This window comes from Acomys russatus, chromosome 6 (genome assembly GCF_903995435.1).
Source record: "Acomys russatus chromosome 6, mAcoRus1.1, whole genome shotgun sequence".
Lineage (NCBI taxonomy): Eukaryota > Metazoa > Chordata > Mammalia > Rodentia > Muridae > Acomys > Acomys russatus.
The window spans coordinates 34,526,582-34,550,168 of NC_067142.1; positions in this window are offsets into that span (position 1 = coordinate 34,526,582).

Genomic DNA, 23,587 nt, shown 5'->3' on the forward strand with positions numbered 1-23,587 from the left:
GGTTCTTAACTGCTGAGCCATCTCACTGGCCTCCACTTACATGACTTTATCTTCGTCTCCTCCATTAGCATGACCATAGTATCGTCTGCTTCAGTTAAAAGACTTTGCTTTATCTGAGGAAGTCCTCCAAAGACCATTCTTCAATGGAGGTAGCCAGGTCTGACCATGTAGCCCTGGCTGTCCTGCAGCTCATTATGTAGACCAGGCTGGCATCGAACTCACAGAGATCTCCCTGCTTCTGCCTGCTGGGATTAAAGGCATATCCTTTTCTGACTATTCTTTGGTGATTCATACCTTACCTCCTTCAAAAGTTTCCCTCCCCGCAGTGAAAGGCCCATTCATCCATTATTTATTTACTTTATTTATTTATTTATTTTGGTTTTTCAAGACAGGGTTTCTCTGTGTAGCCTTGGCTGTCCTAGACTCACTTTGGAGACCAGGCTGGCCTCAGACTCACAGCGATCTGCCTGCCTGTTCCTCCCAAGTGCTGGGATTAAAGGTGTGTGCCACCATGCCTGGTTCTTCATTATCTTTAATTAGAATATTTATTTATATGCATGATGTGTGTGTGTGTGCCTGCATGGATGTGCAGGTGCCCTCTGAGGCCAGAGGAGGGGTAGAATCACCTGGAATTGCCGTGACTGGCAGTTGTGAGCTGCCCAGTATGGGTGCTGAGAACTAAGTCCTCTGCAAGAAAAACAAATGCCCTTAACCACGGAGCCATCTCACCAGCCTACATTTATTATTTTTTTTAGAGTCCATCTGTTCTAGACTGGCTTCCAGCTTACTCATATTTCTGCCTCCTCCTCCCAGACCTTCGATTACAAGCCAGCGCATTCTGGTACCAAGGACTCTGCTGCATGAGAGGCAAGCTCTCTGCTTAGAAACAAGGCTTCACTCTGTAGGCCAGCCTGGACTTGCCATCCCCCAGTCTCAGCTTTCCAGGTGCTGAGATTACAGACGTCATCGTGTCTACACACCACCACCACCCCTCCCCCCCAAAAAAACCATCTTCAATTTAAACTCCCAGTTGTCAATACTACAGAGGTGGCCCTCTTTCTCCAAGGTAAGTCCTAAGTTGGGCTAGGTACTCTCACCAAGTTGATAGGAAAGGGACATGGAGCTGGCAGTCAACAGTGTTTATTCATCTTCCCCTTAAATACTCCATTCTGGCTTCTGCAGGGGTAGCTTTGGTAAGCTCCCAAGCCTGGCTGTGATTCTCCTGACTTCCTCAGGATCAAACAAGACTCCCTGGCTGCCCCTGTCAGGGAAGAAGGCTCAGGTCAAGCAAGCCCAGACCTCTTGGCCAATGCCTGCAGAAGCAGAGGCAAGAAAGAAGGCGTTGATTTAACTAACAAATGCTTGCGGGGTGTAGCATGCTTGGGCACAAGTGCCACCAGTCCACATGCCCCTCTCTCCCTTGCTCAGGAAGGACAGCAAAGCTCTTTGCCCTGCAACAGGCTGATTTGCTTGGCAAAGTCTGAGGGTGCTGTGTGGTTATGTCCCAGGGAAGCTGCACCGCAGCTGCAGCCAAGCAAGGAGCACCAAGCTGGTCCCGAGAGCCGTACACTCACAGCTGTGGCTATCTCCCCACCAAAAATCCTCTGTTAACCTCCAAATTCTCTCCCTGTTCTGACACCCATTTGCTCAGGTGTAGAAGACAGGCAAAGAGGAGCCAGCCATTCCCCAAACACAGAGGACAGGAGTGGGGAAGGTACCCAACACAGTCCTACAAGGATAGAGACTGCCTGTTCTTTTGTGGTTGTTTGATTGGTTGGTTTTTTTGTTTTTGTTTTTGTTTTTGAGACAGGCCTCACTATGTAGCTCTGGCTGTCCTGGAACTCTCTATGACTTCGTGTATCTTGAGCTCAAGGCTGGGGCAATTCAGTAAGGAGCCCCGCTCCTCTGAGCCTGGGCAGTAAGCATGAAACGTCACTAATGGCCTTTGTCCATCTTCCCCCAAGGCTTGGCGGGAGCCCTGGTACTGCCTCACCCCAGCACTGCCCTGCCTCATCACCTCATCACCCCTCCTTCTTGCCCTGGGTGGGGTTGTCCTACCTCCCCCCAGGAGGCTCCTGGGGCTCGGGTCCCAGGTCTGTACAAAGAGTTCTTTGTCTGGGCTGGAAACAATTGTTCTCCCCTTTATGGAAACATGGGCTGGGTCTTATAATCAAGCTTTCAGAGGCTGGATCAAAGGGCACTGCAGCTCAGGAGTGGTGGGGGTGGGGGTAGGATGCTGGGATTATGGAACTGTCCTCAGGAGCCGCTGACAACCTGTCATTGGCCCCTAATCCTTGTACACTTTCTATGTGGGGTGGGCCTGTATGAGCCTTGGGGTATACAGGGAGCTGGGGGAGACATGCTCTCTCCCCCTTCTGGCACTCAGGGCTCAAATTACAGCCCCTGCCAGCAGGGCACTGGGTGTGAACGTGCAAAGAGGCACTACCTGGTGAGAAAGGGTGGTGACTGTTTTGGCTCAGAGCCACCTGAATCTCCCAGATCCTCAGACAAAGTGAATAGAGCTGGGGGACACAGGCCCTCAGATTCACAGTGGCCCTTCCTGCCATTCCTCCCCACCCCACCCCCTACCTGGGTATGGCTTCCTCTCTGCTTGGACACAGGGTCCAGGTTCCTTGTTCTGCCCACAGCTTCCAAACACTCTGTCTGTGGCACCCTCAACCTCTTCCTACCTCCCTCTTTCCACCTCTCCTCCACCTTAAGGTCCTCCCAACCTACCCTCTGCATCTCTTATTTTGTTTTTTGTTTTGTTTTGTTTTTTGAGACAGGGTTTCTTTGTTACAAAGAGCCCTGGCTGTCCTGCACTCTCTTTGTAGACCAGGCAGGCCTCGAACTCACAAAGATCCACCCACCTCTGCCTCCCGAGTGCTGGGATTACAGCGATGATGCATCACCACACCCAGCTGCATGGAACAAGGGTGGTCCTTCATCCATGTGGGCCTCTATTCTCCATCACACACGCACACCTCTGTATCCCCAAGATTCCTGGCCGTAGAGACTGACAGCTTGCAGGTTCTAGACACATATTTCCTTGTCTTTACAAACAAACCTATTCTATAAGCCTATTTTAAAACTTAAGGAGAGCAAGACCTGGGGGGAGGGCGAGGGGGGCTGGAGAGACAGCTCAATGGTTAAGAGGTACTGCTCTTGCAGAGGACCCAAGTTCAGTCCCCAGCACCCATACTGGGTGGCTCACAACCACCTTTAACCCAAGCTTCCTGCAGTACCTCTGGTGTCTCATGTACACTTACCCACACACAGATATGTACACATAGGCACATAATTAAGAAAACTACCCAGCCGGGTGGTGGTAGTGGTGCACTCATTTAATCCCAGCACTCAGGGAGGCAGAGGCAGAGGCAGGCAGATCTCTGAGTTCCAGGACAGCCTGGTCTACAAAGCCACAGAAGCCTGTGAACAGCCCCCAACCCCATGCCATGCAAAGTGTTTTATACCTAATCCTTGTTCTGGGGCGGGGGTGATGGAGTTTACTAGGTATCTCAAAACAATTTACATGTCATTGATCTCGCCCATTCCACGTTATTTTACTGTTGAGGAAACTGAGGTTTATACTGGAGAACCCACTCAGCACATTTAACAGCACAGCTGGGGCCAGAGGTTGACTCCTGGGGCCATGACTTTTGGATTCCCTTCCCTGGCTTGTCTCCTGGCCAGAGGCCACACACAAGGGTTTGTGTGTGATCTGGGTTAATGCGAATGTTTGGGCTCCGGCCCTTTCCGGTGAGTCAAGCAGAGGTAGAATAAAGAAGCGCTGACAGAAAAGGGACATGAATAAATGCAGGGACCCAAGCAATGGCGGATAACACCAAGGGCTGCTACAGCCCTCTAGAACAGCCTGGGAAGGAGGCAGGCTGCGAGGGCCCCCCTGGCACGCTTATGTCAGGCTGGCTGGGTTCATGTGAGGGTCAAACTGGTGCATGTGTGCACATCAGACTGCCTTCATCCAGACTTGCTGGGCTTGGTGTGTCATCTGCAGCCTTGTCCCCAAGAATTTTACTGTACCTGGGCAGCTTGAGTTTCCTGATGTCCATACCCTCAGTTCCCTTCTTCTCAACATCATCTCTTTCCAGCCTTGCCCAGTGTTTGCGTGGGACTTTCCCATTGGAAAGAACAAGATACAAGACTTCTGCACACCTTCTTCACAGGGTAGTCAAAGTTCCAGCTGTCCAGGATTCCCCGCGGGGGCAACGGGAAGGCCACAGAGCTTCTAAGCCTGCTCCCTACTGGCTCAGCAGAGGCCACGCCCGCCCCCACCAACATTCTGCACTGTTCCAGCTGTGTCCTGTGTCCCCTTGCTGCTCCTCACACTCAGCTGGGTTGCCTCATCCCCAAGAATGCCCCTAGCAGACCACTCCATCATGGCCTTACCCCAGACGCCTTCTGCAATGAACCTGTATTAAAGCCATATGCACCTCCACTCTCTTCCAATTCCTTTTCCGTTTTGTACCAACACATGGCAGGCTTTCTGGGCGCTGGTTAATTAGATTGGAATCATTAGTCTCTGCAGGTAGGATGTTAGCATCACCAAGAGGGGAGATTTATCTCCAACATGTAAAGCAGCACACACTAAAACTCAAGACATACGGTATGTTAATACTATTTTCAAAAGACTATAGGAAGAAATGATTTTTTTTTTCTTTTGGTTTTTTGAGACAGGGTTTCTTTGTGTAGCCTTGGTTGTCGTGGACTCTCTTTGTAGACCAGGCTGGCCTTGAACTCACAACCATCCGCCTGCTCTACCTCCCGAGGGCTGGGATTTTTTTTTTTTACATTTTCCGTGCTGGTGACCAATGTCCGATGCCTTAGACATGCTGGGCAAGTGTACCAAAAAGCTACATCTCTAGCTCAGGTAAGGGATATGAAATAAACCATGTAAACCCACCCCCTACCTCATCCCCCATCCCCGCCAATTTCCCCAAATTCCCATAGCAAATTGGAGGCAAGTGGGTATGTAAAATTCTGTTGATCTCTGTGGTCAGGCAAGCTACAGGTGCAGTGAGGTCCGGTAAGAAAGGAGGGGATTCTAATAGGGACCCCACTAAAGCCCTTTCCAGGATTCAGAATTCTCCACAAACAGAAGGAGAAGAAAACAGCACTGCCCATCGAGTACTAGCAGCCCCTGCTGCCATGGAGCCAAAGACCTAGGTGGCTCTGAATTCATACTCAGCCCCCATGTCTGCTCAACTTAAAAACCTCAATACCCCCCAGCTCTCCTTTTGCAATTGTTATCTATATAAACACTAACAGCTGTCCAGGTGTGGCATCGCAGGCTTGTAATCTCAGCTGGAGGTTGACAGAGGATAAATTGGGCGCCAATCTAGACTACAGGGACAGATCATGCCTTAAAAGCAAACAACAAAGAGCAAGATGGCTCAGTAGGTAAAAGCCTCTGTCAGCAAGGACCTGAGTTTGACTCCCAGAGTCCACATGGGGGAAGGTGAGAACGTAATCTTTTGGTTTTTGTTCTTTGAGACAGGATTCCTCTGTGTAGCCCTGGCTGTCCTAGATTCACTTTGTAGACCAGGCTGGCCTCGAACTTACAGCCATCTACCTGCCCCTGCCTCCCGAGTGCTATAGAACCTAATTTTTATAGTTGTCCGCTGACAACTATAAAATCCCCGCTAGGGATTAAAGCTAGGGCATCCAACATGGCAGACAAGTGCTCTACCACTGAACTACAATGCCAGCCAAGCCATGTCTAGACAAATCCAGGCCTGTCCTGCCACCTACCCCTAACCTCTGCCCACCTTTCATTTTCTACCACCCTCGCCCACTTCCCAGCTTTTGTTTGGTCTCCAGGCCGCCCCTTAGTTCCTACCCCAGGGTCTTTGCACTTCTCTCTCCTCCCCAGAAAGTCTCAGTGTTGGCTCATTTTTACCCACCAAGTCTCTTTGGAAAGGTCACTCTGACTCCCAGACAGCAAGCCAGCGTTCTTGGCCTAATTGCCCTCCACTGCATCCCTTTGGCATTTCCTCCTTTGCTTTCACCACCCATTATAGCTAGTAGTTTATTGTTTTCCCCCAGCCATCCAGATCATGAGCCCTGGGAGAACAGACAGGTACCCGCTGACTTCCCCACTGTCCTTCTGGTGCCCAGAACTGTGCCTGGCCCAAAGTGAGCACTCTGCATATTTGTTAAATGCGCGAATACAGAGGGAAAAGAGCGTTAGGAAGAGGTGAGGTTGCCAAGGTAAGGAAGGCTGCTGGTAGACCCCCTGCCCCCCAGATCAGCAGAAGCAGAGCTTCACAGGCCCAGACACCGACCAACATTGGAGACATTTCCTGTTCATTGACACACCAGTGGCTGTGAGCCCCCTCCCTGAGCTGGGGTATCTGATTTGGGAGTTAAGTGCTGTGTTGAGAGAATGGGTGAAAGGCACACAGGCAAGGCTGGCGGGCTTAACCCGTGCTTCTCGCTGCCTTAATCGACTTTTTCTGAAGCTGTTATCACCCTGGACTTCAAACAGCTGCCTCTTATCAGTGGCCCGGCCCAGCCCCAGCCTTTATCAGGTTCTAGAATAACAGCTTCCCCGGCTGCAAGGAGGCCAATGCCAAATCTCCTGGCCGGGCATAGAAAAGGCCTGGTTGTCTTCTCACTCTGTACTCGCCAAGGCCTCCTGAGCGCCCCGTCACAAGGAGGGGCCTGAGACCGCTGAATCTCCAGGAAGCTACCTTTGCTAGAATCAGCGCTAAAAAGTACAGCCCGGGGTTCCCGGGGTCCTGCTGGTTGCATCAACATGCTATGGGACAGGTGCCGGGCCTCTTGCCCCTTGAGCCATTAGCGGTCTTTTTTCGTTTCTTTGGTTTATTTATTTATTTTTGACAGGGTCTTATTCTATAGGACAGCTGCTTGGAACTGCATAATCCTGCTTCAGTGTCCTGAGCTCTAGGATTACAGTCTCAACAGCCATACTGGGATTATAGGTGTACACCGTCACACCTGGCTCTGAGCTTGGCCTTTTTTAATTTTTATTTTATTTATTTATTTACTTTGTTTTTCGAGACAGGGTTTCTCTGTGTGATAGTGCTGTCTGCCCTGGATTCACTTCGTAGACCAAGCTGGCCTCGAACTCACAGAGATACGCCGCCTCTGCCTCTGCAGTGTTGGGATTACAGGCATGTGCCACAACGCCCGGCTTGAGCTTGGTTTTATACACATTTCAAGCATGCTTCAGGTGTTAGGCTTCCTCTGAGAACCTTCCAGGTGGGAGTGGAGTTCTGGCCAGGGAGCATACCTGTGTGAGTTTCTCAGTGTCCCAAGAAAGCACCTCCCGCCACTCAGGCCAGGTTACCTGTAGGACTTTGAAGCTAATGGGAGATTGGGTCTCTCTGCAGGACAGGCAGACTAGATACGGTAACTAAGCCTTCTTTATCATGCCCAGCAGGACCCAGACTCTCACAGGTTCAAAGGTCAGAGCTGGGTGTGGTGGTACACACCTATAATTCCAGCACTTGAGAAGCCAAGGCTTGAGCGAGCATCTAAAGTTCCAGGCGGGCCTGGACAACATAGCAAGTTCTATCCCAAAACACAGAAAAAAAATCTAGGAGACCACAGGATGAAATCTCCCAGCCCTCAGGCAGTGCCTTAGCCCAGGCCCCTTTGAGATAGGAAAGCCTAGGCTACACTGTGGGGTGGGAGCAGAAGAAAGGTCCGGGAAGGGTCATCACTTGCCCCGCAGGACTCAACACCACTTCATCCTGCTTCTCCCAATTAGCTGAAGGAATATGTGTATGTTTGGGAAAGCTTCCACAGGGTTATTTATCTAATTACTTCATTGGTTATTTTTAAATTTTATTTTATTTTTTTGGTTTTTCAAGACAAGGTTTCTCTGTGGAGCCCTGGCTATCCTGGAACTCTCTCTGTAGAGCAGGCTGGCCTCAAACTCAGAGATCACCTGCTTCTGCCTGAGATTAAAGGCTTGTGCCACTACTGTCTGGGTTTGGTTTTATTTGTTTATTTATTTATTTATGTTTGGTTTTTGAGACAGGGTTTCTCTCTGTAGCCTTGGCTGTCCCAGAATCGCTTTGTAGACCAGGCTTGCCTAGAACTCACTAACGTCTTCCTGCCTTTGCCTTCCTGAGTTCTGGGATTACAGGTGTACGCCACCACAGCTGGCTTTAATTTTATTTTTATTTTTTCTTTCGACAGTTTTGCTGCTTAGTGTGACTGGTCTGGAACTCACTCTGTAGACCAGGCTGGCCTTGTACACACAGATATCCTCTTGCCTCTGCCTCTTGAGTGCTGGGATTAAAGGCTTGTGTTACCATCCCAGCTAATGTATTTATTGAGATAGGTTCTTACTCTATTGTCTAGGTAGCCCTTTAACTGGAGGACTCCTGTCTGAGTGTAATAAGTCCTCTGAGTCCTACCTTGGTGCCCAGCTAAGTGTATAACTCAGTGGCAGAGTTCCTGGAGTCCTGGATTTAATGGTTTGATCCCCAGCATGGAAACAAAACAAAACAAAGTTGACCAGCCATTCTCCCTCCCCCGACTGTACCTTGAAGATGAGGAAAAGAAGGGCTGGAGACATGGCTCAGTAGTTAAGAGTACTTGCTCTTGCAGAGGACATGGGTTCAATTACCAGCAAATACATAGTGGTTCATAACCTCTGTTGCTCTAGTTCCAGGAAATCTGATGCCTTCTTCTGATCTCTTTGAGCACCAGGCACGCATGCGGTACATATACATACATGTCGGCAAAGCACTCATACACATAAAATATATATTAAAAAAAAAAAAAAAAAAGGAGGCTGGGCATGGTGGCACACACCTTTAATCCCAGCACTTGGGAGGCAAAGGCAGGCAGATTTTTTTTCTTTTTAAAAATATTTTATTAATTTATTCATATTACATCTCAATTGTTATCCCCTCCCTTGTATCCTCGCATTCCTCCCTCCCTCCTGCTTTTACCCTATTCCCCTCCCCTATGACTGTGACTGAGGGGGACCTCCTCCCCCTGTATATGCTCATAGGGTATCAATTCTCTTCTTGGTAGCCTGCTATCCTTCCTCTGAGTGCCACCAGGCCTCCCCATTCAGGGGACTTTTTAATTTAATTTTATTAATTTATTAAGATTACAACTCAAGCTGGGCGTGGTGGCGCATGCCTTTAATCCCAGCACTCGGGAGGCAGAAGCAGGCGGATCGCTGTGAGTTCGAGGCCAGCCTGGTCTACAAAGTGAGTCCAGGATGGCCAAGGCTACACAGAGAAACCCTGTCTCGAAAAACCAAAAAAAAAAAAAAAAAAAAAAGATTACAACTCAATTGTTGTCCCATCACTTGTATCCTCCCATTCCTCCCTCCCTTCCGCTTTCACCCTATTTCCTTCCCCCCCCTCCCCCCGCTTAGGTCTATGACCGAGGGGGACCTCCTCCTCCACTATATGGTCATAGGCTATCAAGTCTCATCTTGGTAGCCTGCTTATTCTTTCTCTGAGTGCCACCAGGCCTCCCCACCAAGGGGAGGTGGTCAAATATGGGGCACCAGAGTTCATGTCAAAGTCAGTCCCTGCTCTCCACATAACTGTGGAGAATGTCCTGCCCATTAGGTAGATCAGAGTAGGGGTTCAATGTTTACTATTGTATTGTCCTTAGTTAGTGCAGTAGTTTGAGCAGACCCCCTGGGCCCAGATCCACCCGCCACGATGTTTTTCTTGTAGGTTTCTAGGACCCTCTGGGTCCTTCTATTTCCCCATCTCCTATATTTCTCTTACCTAGAGTCTTGAAGTAGGATGTCCTCACATCTATCCCAATCTCCTGGTAAGTGAAGACTTTCATGGGACGTGCCTTTTGGGCTAGTGCCCAATTATAAGTGAGTATATACCATGTGAATCTTTCTGCTTCCAGGTTAACTCACTCATCATGATCATTTCTAATCCCATCCATTTGTCCACAAATTTTGGGGTTTCCTTGTTTTTAATAGCTGAGTAGTATTCCATAGTGTAAATGTACCATAGTTTCTTTATCCATTCTTCAACTGAGGGACATTTAAGCTGTTTCCATGTTCTGGCTATTATGAATAAGGCTACTATGAACATGGTTGAGTATATGTCCTTGTTGTGTGGTGGAACATTTTCTGGATATATTCCAAGGAGTGGAATAGCTAGGTCTTGAGGAAGCCCTATTCCCGGTTTTCTGAGAAAGCACCAGATAGATTTCCAAAGTGTTGTACAAGTTTGCATTCCTACCAGCAATGAAGGAGTGTTCCTCTTTCTCCACAGAGGCAGGCAGATTACTATGAATTCGAGGCCAGCCTGGTCTACAAAGCGAGTTCAGGACAGCCAAGATAACACAGAGAAATCCTGTCTCAAAAAACATTAAAAAAAAAAAATAATAATAAAATAAAAAAAATTTTAAAAAGGTGGGGGAGCTGGGCGTGGTGGTGCATGCCTTCAATTTCAGGACTTGCGAGGCAGAGGCAGGTGGATCTCTGTGAGTTTGAGGTCAGCCTGGTCTACAGAGTAAGTTCCAGGACAGCTAGGACTACACAGAGAAACCTTCTCTCGAAAAACAAACAAACAAAAGTGAGAAGTATGTGAAAAACTGAAACTAGGGCCCGAAGAGACCTTTTTTCAGTGAGAAGGTGGATGTGAGAGAGTAGGAAGGTAGAGACAGGAGACAGGCCAACAGGCTAAAGGCATGGGCAAATTTTCGATGGTGGGCGGCCTGCTGAGATGAATTAAAGATCTCACAGCTGAGCATGGGCAGAAAAGCCCTGAAAGGGCCAAAATACAGGGTGAGCAGCCCTGAGTCTGCAGATTGGCAAAAGATTCTGCCTACTGGAAATAGGGAGGGTATCCCATAGTCAGCGGTGCACAGCCTGTAGCAAGACACAGTATAGTGCAAAGGGGAGAGAGGCAGCCCAGGTACTGTGGTGCATACCCTGCTCCCAGCACTGGGGAGACAGAGGCAGGGAGTCCCCAAACACTCAAGGTCAACCTGGTCTACAATGTGAGTTCTAGGTCAGCCAGTGATAATTGGCAGGCTGACTCTGCCAACCAAAAAAAACGAAGCAGCTCATGATAGCGCACACCTTTAATCCCAGCACTCGGGAGGCAGAGGCAGACAGATCTTGGTGAGTTCGAGGGCAGCCTGGTCTACATAGTGAGTTCCAGGACAGCCAGGGCTACACAGAGAGACTCTGTCTCAAAAAACAAAACCAAGAAAGAGAGAGGAAGAGAAGATTTGTACAGTGTTGTCCTTAGGGTTAAGATGAATGTATGTAAGTATGTGGGCATGTGGGGAGTGAGTGAGTGTGTGTGTGTGTGTGTGTTTTCTTTCTTTTTATTTTTTTAAGTCAGGGTTTCTTTGTGTAGCCTTGAGGGTTCTGGACTTGCTTTGTAGACCAGGCTGGCCTGGAACTCACATTGCTCCTCCTGCCTCTGCCTCCCAGAGTGCTGGGATTAAGGGTGTGGGCTACCACCACCACCTAACTTTTTTTTTTTCAGTTCTTGAGTTTCCCACTGTAGCTTAGGCTAGCCCAGAACTCACTTTGTAGCCTAGGCTTACCTCAATCTCCTAGAAATCTTCCTGCCTCAGTTTTTCCAGTGCTGGGATTAGAGGCATAAACCCACGCCTAGCTTGAAGCTCATCTTTTCAAGATGTCAAGACACTCTAAGCTGGTTGTGGTGATGCACGCCTTTAATTCCAGCACTCCAGGCAGAGACAAGTGGATCTTTGTAAGTCCGAGGCCAGTGTGGTCTACATAGCAAGTCCAGGACAGTCAAAGCTACATAGAGAAACCCTGTCTCCAGAAACAAAAAAACCAAAACAAACAAACAACAACAAAAAGACACTCTAGAACTCAGATCAATGCTTATTGAATGAGTGCACACCTCTGAAATCTTCACTAACTAGAAGTAAGTCCAGGATCTAGAGTGTGTTAACCATCACCTTACCACATAACTCTGCCCCATCTGCATGGGTGACCAGAGGACATTTTCTTTCCTTCTGTATCCCGCCACACACTACTCTAGCCCATTTCTTTCTTTTTTGTTTGTTTATTTTTGTTTTTTGAGACAGGGTTTCTCTGTGTAGCCTTGGTTGTCCTGGACTCACTTTGTAGACCAGACTGGCCTCGAACTCACAGAGATCTGCCTGCCTCTGCCTCCTGAGTGCTGGGCTCCTAGGCCAGTTCTTTATTCCAGGCCCTTAGACAAGTCCAGGTCAGAATTCCCGCTGCACTCTCTGATGATGACAAGGCACTCTCTCATGCTCAGGTTCCACTCGGTAATGTGGGGACAAGAACAAAACACAATTGGGTGGCAGTGGCACATGATCCGCCTTTAATCCCAGCACTCAGGAGGTAGAGTCAGGTGGATCTCTGAGTTCAAGAACAGCTTGGTCTTCTACAGATTGAGTCCCAGGACAGCCAGGGCTACAAAGAGAAACCCTGTCTTGAAAACAAAACAAAAGCAGAGAAGTGGAAGGAAAGAGCTGGGTAATAGGTAGACAGAACTTGATGAACAACAGCTCAGTGACATGTGCCCTGGCTTCAGTCCCCAGTGTCACAAAAAGAGAGGGCAAACAAATGACAGCTTGGTAAATTTGGCCTCATCCACAGTTTCCTTCCCCATGGATCCTAGAGCCAGCTGCATAGTACCCGGAGGACCTTGCTCACTGAGGGTAAGGTGTCCTACCTGGGCCTCAGCAGTGGCAAGAGTGAAGATGTTTGTTTAAAATTGGAAAATGGAAGAATGAGGGAAAAAGGAAAAGAAGGCTGGCCAGGGCAGTGACCCAATTGGGAGGAAACTTGGGGCTGCCTGGGAGTGCCCGTGTGTATTGGTGTGGCAGGGCCAACTGTCACAGCCTAGCCACCAGCCAGCCGGCTGGCAGCTGGGCTCTACTGGGCATAGTCTCGTCCAGGCTATCCTGTCCTCCCCACCCCCACATTTTCCTGTCCATCATGAGCTCCTGGCTTTCCCAATAAGCCTGCTGGGAGTCTCCATGACTTGCTTTTTCATCTGGGTATCGGGGTCCTTGCAAGTTAAAGGAGAAAACAGTCATCAAGAGCCCAAATGGCCACCTTAAACCTGTACAGTGGGGAAACAGTTGGGATATCAGTATCTGAACCATAGATTTACTTACGTACGGCAGGCAAGTGCTCTATACCTTGGAGCTGTAGCCTAGCAACACCCTTAGTTTATTTTTTTTTTTTCAGATTTTTTTTCTTTACTTTGAGAAAGAAAAGTTTATAAAGGGCTATGTGGGGTCACAATCAGGCAGGGCAGTGACAGAAGAGCTAACTCTTCGGTCTGAGGATGGACCCCAGGCCTTCATACATGCTAAGCAGATGCTCCACCACTGAGTAACGTGCCTTGCCTTCGCTTCTAGAATTCTAATGATTCAGGCAGTGTAAATAATTATCCAAACTAGACTATATCCAAGAGTGAGAGGGGGCCCCTCCGAACATGGGGCAATAGACAAAAATCAGGTAAACTGGGCAGGACCATTACTCTAGGTTCTGTTTGTTTGGTTTGGTTTGGTTTTAGTTTTTTGAGACAGGGTTTCTTTGTGTAGCCTTGGTTGTGCTGGACTCCCTTTGTAGACCAGGTTGGCCTGGAAGTCACAGAGATCCACCTGCCTCTGCCTCCTGAGTGCTGGGATTAATGGTGTGCGCCACCATGGCCAGCTACTCTACATCTGCATATAAGCACCTTGTATAAGGAAGTGTGACAAATAATAGTTGGGGTGGCATTCATTGGGTTTTGTTGGTGATGCTAATGGTTTTCTGAACCGGTATTGCTATTTGTGCAGGCCAGCTTCAAGCACATGGCAACCACACTGCCTTAGCTTCTTGAGTGTTGGGATTACAGGTATGAGCCACCATGCCCAGGCACCAATGCTAATTGGTTCTTGACGTATGTGATGGATGGTTCCAAGTGCTTTCCTCCTTTGATCCTCACAACAGATAGAAGGTGATGGAGATTTAGCTCTGTTGGTAAAGTACTTGCTGAGCATGCAGGAAGCCCTGGGTTCCGTCCCCAGCACCGCATGAAACCAGGTGCGGTGGCACACAACTATAATCCTAGCAGTTGGGAGACAGAGGCAGGTGGATTTCTGTGAGTTCAAGGCCAGCCTGGTCTAAGTAGTAAGTTCCAAGCAAGCTAAACTATTGAGAGACCCTATCTTAAAAAACAAAACCACGCCTGGTGTGATAGCTAATAACTTTAATCCCAGTACTCAGGAGGCAGAGGTAGGCTGCCAGTGGAAGAGGCCCATGCTCAGTGAAGTGGTCCTTTACAGCCGGACAAGCCCTGAAGGATCTGAGAGTTGGAAGTGTTCACTCTCTCTATGGTCAGGTGTCAAGTCCTTCCTCACAGTTCATCCTTTACCTTCAGTCACCGAGTGTCACTGTTTTATGTTTGCTTAAGCCTTGCTTCTGAATGCAAGTCATAGACAAGAGTCAGGAGCAAAAATTATTGCAGTTTCTCAGTTTCTGTGTGTGTGTGTGTGTGTGTGTGTGTGTGTGTGTGTGTGTGTGTGTGTGTGTGTGTGTATCTGTGTGTGCGTATATCTGTGTGTGTGTATATATCTGTGTGTATCTCTGTGTGTGTGTGTGTGTACATATCTGTGTGTGTGTGTGCGTATCTCTGTGTGTATCTGTGTGTGTCTGGGTATGTGTGTATATCTGTGTGTCTGTTTGCGTGTGTAGGCTACAGGTCAGTCTCATGTGCCTTTCCTCAGAAGTCAGCCATCTTGTTTTTTTGAGATGGAATCTCTCTAGGACTTCACCCAGAAACTACTGAGCCCCGTGGATTCGCCTCCTGTCTTGCCCTCCCCAGCCCTGGGATCACACGTATGTGCTACTGGGCTTGGCTCTTACGTGAGAACTGGGGATGGTCCTTTTGCTTGTACAGTGGATACTTTTCCAACAGAGCCATCTCCCCAGCCCTGTTGTTCTTCTTTCTGGTTCCTATGGTATCCACTCCCGGGGATACCTGGGAGCCCACTGATGTTTGTCTGGAGGAGTGACACTCAGAGGCTGACCTCTGGCCAGACCAGATTGCTCAGGCAGGGGCTTTGTATCTACTCAGACAAAGGAAGGTCCCTCATTGGTTATTAGGTCCCACATGTACATTTCTCTATCCTGTGAGAAACAGCAGGCCAGTCTCCTGGTGAGTAAAGTCACTTACTCATATAAGAAGGTGACTTTTAGCCAGGTGTGGTGGCGCGCATGCCTTTAATCCCAGCACTCGGGAGGCAGAGGCAGGTGGATCACTGTGAGTTGGAAACCAGCCTGGCCCACAAAGCTAGTCCAGAACAGCCAGGGCTACACAGAAAGACCCTGTCTCGGAAAAAAAAAAAAAAAAAAAAAGAAAGAAAGAAAGAAAGAAAAAGAAAGTGACTTTTGCTTAGACTGCTGGCTGTAGAATCTATGAAGAGCAAAGAACCCAGGTAGCCGCCATGTGTATGAATCCACAGGGTACTTGCCAGGTGTCTTATAATGCTGGAAAGCCCCCAGAACTAGATCAGCTAGCTGTAATCCCAGATTTCTTCTGGCAGCACAGGTTTACCAACTGTACATCTGTCTGTTCCTACAGACACCAGGTTCTGTTGACCATTTCTATAGCTCTCTCCAGCCCCTCGACTATCACCAGTGTTCTCGCCTTCTCCTCCTCTTTCTCTTTCTCCTCCTTCTTCCTCCTCCTCCTCCTCCTTCTTCATCATCTTCAATTTATTTTTATGTGCATCAGTGGTTTGCCCACATGTATGTCTCTGTGAAGGTAACACTTCCCCTGGAACTGGAGTTACAGATGGTTGTAAGCTGCCATGTGGGTCCTGGAAATTGAATCTGGGTCCCCTGAAAAAAGCAGCCAGTGCTCTTTACAGCTGAGCCATCTCCCAAACCCCCAAGTCTGGTTTCTTATCATTAGTGCACCCAGCTGGGCTCTGCTGTTTCTGGGTCCTATTTTCTCCCATTTAGATTAGCAAGGCTCTGTTCTTGGGGGCCACAACCTAAAGAAAAAAACCACCACTTCTGAGTGTTGCTGCCCTCCAGGTCATCTCTGCCTTCTTTCCGGTCACGTTACCACTGATATATCCTTGGATTTCTCACAGAAACCGAGCACAGGGTGAGGCTCCCCACACAGCAGTAATGTGTGTCTGGGTCCTCCTGCCTCTAGGTCTGTAGATCTTCTCCATCTGCCATAGCACTCCTGGCACAGCAGATCTATTCATCATAGCGAGTAGTCACATTCTCCACTACTGCAAGCCGGCCAGAAGTTCCTATCACTTCCCGGGGTCCTTTTACTTAGGGTACTAAGCCCTATCTCTCATGACATCTCAATAAAGACAATACATTCAAGTTTTATGTTCTAGCTTCTAAATCAAGCATGCTCCGAATCTAGTTTAAGTCAAACTCCCCTGGCCCTTCTGGCATCGATGAGTAGCTCTTGCAGCTCGTGTGCAAATATAATCCCTTTTCTCTAGCTAGAGAAAGAAGTGGGGTCCAGCTTCTCACCTCCCTTTATGTCTTGAACCTGAATTAAAGTCTCAGGGTCTTCACAGGCAGGGTGGTCCCTGCTGAGACATGGGAGGCCCCTGTATTATTGCTTCCAAGCCATCACTGGGAAGGAGGATGCTAATGCCATACTCAGAGGTTCTGGGACAGTGGAACCTACAAAAGTTGAGGCATGGCCATTTGTAGATGTCTTAGCCTCTGTAAGGGTCCTAAGCCAGGGCTCTCACTTTTGTATAACATGTTTTGGATGACTGACCAGCTTCCAAACATTTTATTATCATCGTCGTCATCTTTATTATCACCATGTGTGCAGGCCTCTGTATGTGTGGGAGGGAAGGGAGGAAACACATCCAGAGGTTGAACTCAGATTCTCACATTTGAGCAGTAAGCGCTTGTACCCACCAAGCCAGCTCTCTGGCTCTCTGGGCAGCGCGGACGTCTGGATACCCTGGCTATTTAAGCCACGGCTTTGTCCTCAGTTTTCTGGGCGCTGACACTCTTAGCTGAGAAGAGCGCCTTTGCACTGTACTACAGAGGCAGGCTGACTTGTTTTTTGGTTTTTGATTTGTTTGAGACAGAGTTTCTCTCTGTAACCTTGGCTATCCTAGACTTACTCTGTAGACCAGAACAGGCTGGCCTTGAACTCACATTGAACCGCCTGCACTGGGATTAAAAGCGCGCACCACCACACCTGTCCGGCGCCAGCGAACTTCTTCACCTGCATTCAACTGTTCATTGCTCTCTCAGCTATCCCTTGTCTTCTGGTAGGGCACCAGTAGCTGGACCACCATCACGTTCCATGTTCTTTCCTTTTTCTCTTTTGCTTTTCCTACTTCTTTTCTCTTTTCTTCCTCCTCCTCTTCCTCTTCTTTTTTTTTTAGGCAGACTCTTTCTCTATCTTTCTTTTTGTTTGTTTTTCAAGACAGGGCTTCTCTATGTAGCCCTGGCTATCCTGGAACTATCTCTGTAGACCAGGCTGGCCTCGAACTCACAGAAATCCACCTGTCTTTGCCTCCCCAGTGCTGGAATTAAAGGCATGTGCCACCACTGTCTGGCTATGTTTTTATTTATTTTGGGTATAGGCTTAAAAGTGGAGTTACTGACTTATGCAATAACGCTTTGTTAGCTTTTGTTGTTGTTGTTGTTTTTTCCCCTTGACATGATCTCCCTCTGTAGCCCAGGCTGGCTCTAAATCATAATTCTCCCGTCCCCTCACCTCTTAGTCTCCCAAGTGCTAGGACTACTGGCTTGAATCTCCATAATTTTTTTTTGTAAACTTTTTAATCTATTCTTTGTGAATTTCACATCATGCACCCTAATCTCACCCATCTTCCTATCACTTTGTATCTGTCTTCTACCCTTGCAAGGCCCTCACCAAATAGAATAAGATAGAATTTTAACAAATCATGGAAGCTGTAATGTGTCACACACACCTTTGCAAATGTCCATTGCAATGAGTCGTTGGTCTAGTTTGAGGCCTCTGACTCCTGCTACACTGTCAATACCCGTCCTTGTGGGGACTCCTCTCAGATGGCCTGTTGTTGCCCCATGTCATTGGAGACCCTCCAGCTTTGGTTCTGCAGGACTGGTCCTTTTATGTGCTCCAGCAGATCATAGATGGTGTACGTGTTGGGGTAGGCCAATTCAAAGGCCTGGATCTGGGCCTAGGCAGTAGCTAAGTTGGTCAGCCCACCATCTCTCCTGTGCTGGTATCACTAGGGTGAGCTCTCCACTTCTGCCCAGGCTAGCTTAGCCAATGAGGCAGCTAGCAAGGTTCAGCTCTCCGGCTCTCATGCCCATGGGGCCGGCTCACCCACACCTTTGCCACCAGGACCAGCTGCCCAGGCAAGGTGGAGGACCTGTTTTCCCACTCTCATGACCTCAGTGCCAACTCTCCCACCTGCAGCTGGTATCAAGGGGCAGGGGAGTGGGGTGTACCTTCATAATTCTTTTTGTTGTTTTATGTTTTTTCAAGACAGGATTTCTCTGTGTAACAGCCCTGCCTGTCCTGGACCTCGCACTGTAGTCCAGGCTGGCCTTGAACTCACAGAGATCCACCTGCCTCTATGCCCCAACCCCTCAGTGCTGGGTTTAAAGATGTACATCACCCTACCAGACCTGTGTGTGTATGTTGAGAATTTATATCTTTTGATTATATTCAATCCCCAACCATCCCTTAACTCCTGATATATTTATCCCTCATCTTTCACCCACTCCTAACTTCATATGCTTTTTTTTTTTTTTTTTCAATTGGCCTTTGCCATGTAGCCTTGTCTGGCTGATAGCTCACTAAGTAGGCCAGGCTGGCTTTGAACTCACAGATACCCACCTGCTTCTGCCTCCCAAGTGCCGAGATTAAAGCATCAGTTCTGAACCTGTGGGTCAAGCAACGCCTCTGGCAAACCTCTGTCTCCAAAAATATTTACACTATGGCTTGTAACAGTAGCAAAATTACAATTATGAAGTAGCAACAAAAATTATTTTATGGTTGGGGTCACCACAGCATGAGGGACAATATTGAAGGGTCACAACGTTAGGAGGGTTGAGACCCACTGTTCTAGATGCATGCACTTCAACACCTGACCTCTGTTTTCCTTTTACAGCTGGCTGATTCCAGTTTGTATTTCCCATATACTCATGGGTGTGGGACCATACCCAGGACCAACCAGGGACCACACCCTTAAAGAAAACTGGCTCTCCCTCCCCCAGAAGCCATCATCTCCTCTTCTGCAGATGGGAGCTTGTGAGTCCCTTCCCATCATGCTTTGCTGGTCTTATCCAGGCAACCACAGCTGCTACTCATGAATGCAATGGTCCTAAAAGAACCAGAAAACACTGTTCCTGTTCAGGCCTTTCCCGCCTGTGGGTTTTACAATTTCTCCCCTGTGACGCATGGTCCCTGAGCCTTAGGCAGGAAGATTGTGATATAGACCCATTTATGGCTTTTGTTTTGTTTGAGACTATGTCCCGTCTCACTACATAGACAAGCTGGCTTTCAACTCTCTACGTAGGCAAGGATGATATGAACTCTTGAGCCTCCTGTGTCTGCTTTCCTAGTTCTAGGTTACAGGTGTGTGTCACCGTTTTCAATTTGTACTCCTTCTCATTGCTTGCTCTTGGGGGAGTGGAGGGGGCAGCCTGTTGTCCCTCAACAGGACAACACAGTCTCACATCATGAAGTGAAGAGTGACTGGGACCTCCTGCCAAAAATCATGATAGCTGTGGTGGTACATGCCTTGGATCCCAGAATTCAAGAGACAGGTTGGTCTCTGTGAGTTTGAGGCCAGCCTGCTCTATGAAATGAGTTCCACACCAGCCAGGGTGACATAGAGAGATCCTGTCTTGAAACAAACAAACAAACAAACAAAAACAACATCACTTCTGAAGGCATGTAGGTGTACCAGCCTCAGGGCATTTGATACCCTCTTCTGGGCTCTGTGGGTACCTGTACTCATATGCATATACCTACACAGAGACACACAAAGATCACACACACACACACACACACACACACACACACACACACACACACACACACACACAAATAAAGTAAATCTTCACAAATAAAATAAAATAGCTGGGGGTAGAGTGAAGATACGCCTTTACTCCCAGTATTTGAGAGGCAGAGGGAGGAAACTCTATATGAGCTCCTGGCCTTTACAACTACACAGTGAGACCCTGTCTCAGAACAAAGCAATGTTGTTGCCGTTGTTTTTCGAAAAGGGACAGGGCTGAAATAGAGGAGTCATCACTGCACCAAATCAAGAAAATGCCCCCAAACTGAACTGAAATACCCTTCAAATTTCAGGGTGGTAGTGCATACCGAATACCAAATCAGTATTTGGAAATTCAACATCTTAGGTAGAATACAACTTTTTTTTTTTTTCTGATACAGGGTTTCTCTGTATAGCCTTGGCTGTTCTAGACTCACTTTGTAGACCAGGCTGGCCTCTAACTCACAGTGATCCACCTGCCTCTGGCTCTCAAGTGCTGGGATTAAAGGCGTGAGTCACTACTGCCCAGCTAACTAACTTCTATTATTCCAAGAAAAAGGGGGTTTTGTACAGACAGAGAGAAAACAAATCCTATGATCAAAAATCAAAACTGTGGCCAGGCATAGTGGTACACACTTTTAATCTCAGCATTTGGGAGGCCAAGGCAAGTGGATGTCTGTGAGTTCAAGATCAGCCTGGTCTATGTAATGAGTCCCAATTAGCCAGGGATACACAGTGAGAACCTGTGTCAAAAATAAAAGAATAATGCTGTGTGTGGTAACCCATGACTTTAATCCCAGCACTTGGGAGATAGAGGCAGGTGGATCACTGTGAGTCCGGAGGCCAGCCTTGTCTACAGAGCAAGGTCTAGGAACCAAACTCTGGCCACGGACAAATATAGCAAGTACTCTTAACTGCTGGCCCATCTCTCAGCTCCATTTTCCCCCCTCCTTTTTTGTTTTTTGTTTTGGGGGGGGTTGTTTTGTTTTGGTTTTTTGAGACAGGGTTTCTCTGTGTAGCCTTGGCTGTCCTGGACTTGCTTTGCAGACCAGGCTGGCCTCGAACTCACAGAGATCCACCTGCCTCTGCCTCCCAGAGTGCTGGGATTAAAGGCATGCACCACCATGCCTGGCTCTAAAAAAATTTTTTATTTACCTTTATTTTATGTGAATTGGTATTTTGCCTGCATGTCTGTGAGCATCAGATCTTGGAGTTACAGACAGTTGTGAGCTGCCATGTAGGACTGGGAATTAAACCTGGGTTCGTCAGTGCTCTTAACTGCTGAACCATCTCTCTAGTCCCCAGCCCCCTTCCTTGTTGAACTGAGCCCTGCAGTATAGATTTTCCTCTCTACAGGAAGGGCTGTGGGGAAAGAGTCCTGAAAAGGCAGTTTCACCTGGTCCCCACTGGCCTCCACTCCCTCTACCCGAATGTTTCCTGGAGGCTCTCAGGACCCTGGGCTTCCCCAGCTAATCTTTGCCATCGGTCTTCTCGGGGTGCTCAGCTCACCAGGAGACCAGAGTGGGAACAGTGGTCAGCAGCCCCACCCTGTGCAGTTACAGTTGCTCTCAGTGCTGGTGCTGCCACCTCAATGACAACCCCGCTGAACTTTTCTGGGTTCGTGACTTCAGCCTGTTTGCAGAGTGCTGGCACCCAGCACAGATGACAGAGCTGAAGTTGAGCTCCATTCACTGGCCCTGGGCCCACAAGACCACACCCGCCCACACACAAATGAAGGCAGTTCAGGTTACACCAACCATGGAACCCGTGGTACAAAGGAGGTTGGGAGCTAGGTAACAGGCCACACCTCACCCCCCAGGTAGCTTGGGTGGCTGAGGAACACAGCTTGGCCCATTCTAGATCTCTGGCGGAGTCAAAGCATGCGGTAGCTCTGGTTGTCTTAGATACCGAAAGGCAGGGGGCAGCCCCACTCCCTTTCTCCCAGGGTTCATCTCCCGTGGTACAGTGCCTCACCGAGCTACCCGAGGCTTGTCCATACCTGCCCTGTGCTCCTAAGACTAACCTTAGCCCTAGACTTATCCCTTCCCTACTGTGATCCCAGGCCTAAGGACTACGTCGCAGACAGCCTTACAAGGAGCTTCTGGAATCTACGAGCGCCTATGCCCATCTCAGCATCACCTTCCTCCCTTAAAACCTTTTCACTCCATGGCAGGTTCTTTAGTTTCCTCTGCCTCACCAAGTCCCAGACCAGCCTGCACTAACAAGAGACCTTGACTTGAAAAAGTAGGTAGTAGGCTGAGATGGACATGTCATACCAAGTGAAAAACCTGTGTATTACATAATTCCATTTACCAGCAAAGCCCTGTGGCTTTACTGCCCAGGTATAATCCTAATTTTACCTTTCTTTTTTTTTCACTATCCCAGTCCAATGTACCACATTTTAAAAGCTGATTTACCAAGGCTTGGCCTATAACTCGATTAGTAGGTGCTTACATAGCATGTGTGAAGTCCTGCGTTTGATCTACAGGGCCACAGCAGTAGGGTGTGGTCTGCACCTGTACTCCCAACACTCAGCAGGTGGAAACAGAGGAACCAGAAATTCAAAGTCATCCTTCGATCCAAGCCAGGATGCATGAGGACCTGTCTGGACCCCACCTCTCAGGACACACGCCCCCCCTGCCAAAAAACAAAACAAGACCCTCAAAAGCCTGAATTACAAAACAGACATGGAGCTATAGCAATATATGCCTGTAGTCCTAGCGCTTGAAGGGCTGAGAAAAGATGAACAGGGTCAGCCTGGGCTTTTATAGTGACAACCTGTCTCAACAAAAACAGATCAAAACAAAACAAACAAAAACCCCCACAAAAAGCAGATTTACTCCATGATCTAAATTATGGACCCTTTCTTTTTAATTTACTTTAACTTTATGTGTATGAGTATTTGGTTTGGTTTTTCTTTTCTTCCACGCCCTCCGCCCCCCCATCCTCCTGAGACAGGGTTTCTCTGTGTAGCCCTGGCTGTCCTGCAACTCGCTGTGTAGACCAGGCTGGTCTCAAACTCAGAGATCCATCTGCCTCTGCCCCCTGAGTGCTGGGGTTGCAGGTGCATGCATGTTTAGCCTCTATGTGTGTTTGTGTATAGTAGTCTCTGTGTATGTTTGTGAATTGTGTATGGACCTAGTAGACCACAGAGGCAAGAAGAGGGCATTGGGGGAGTCTTCAGAACTGGAGTTACAGACGGTTAGAGCCACTATGTGGGTGCTAGGACTTGAATCCAGGTCCGCTGGAAGAGCAGCCAGTGCTCGTAACCATCTCTCTTGTCTTTTCATCACTCTTTAAAAATGACACCCCAGAGCTCAGTTAATAAGGAATTTGGCTGCATAGCCTACACAAAGCCCTGGGTTTGATCCCTAGTGCTAGACAAAAGGCCTTGGCTACATAGCCAAGTTCCAGACCAGTCTGCACTACAGGAGACCTTGACTTGAAAAAGCAGGTGGTGGGCAGAGATGAACATATCATACCAAGTGAAAAAAACATGTATTGAATAATTATATTGATTTGAAATATCCAGAATAGGCTGGCCTATAGAGGCAGCAAACAGACTCCTGTGTCAGTCAGTGCCGTGGGGAGGGAG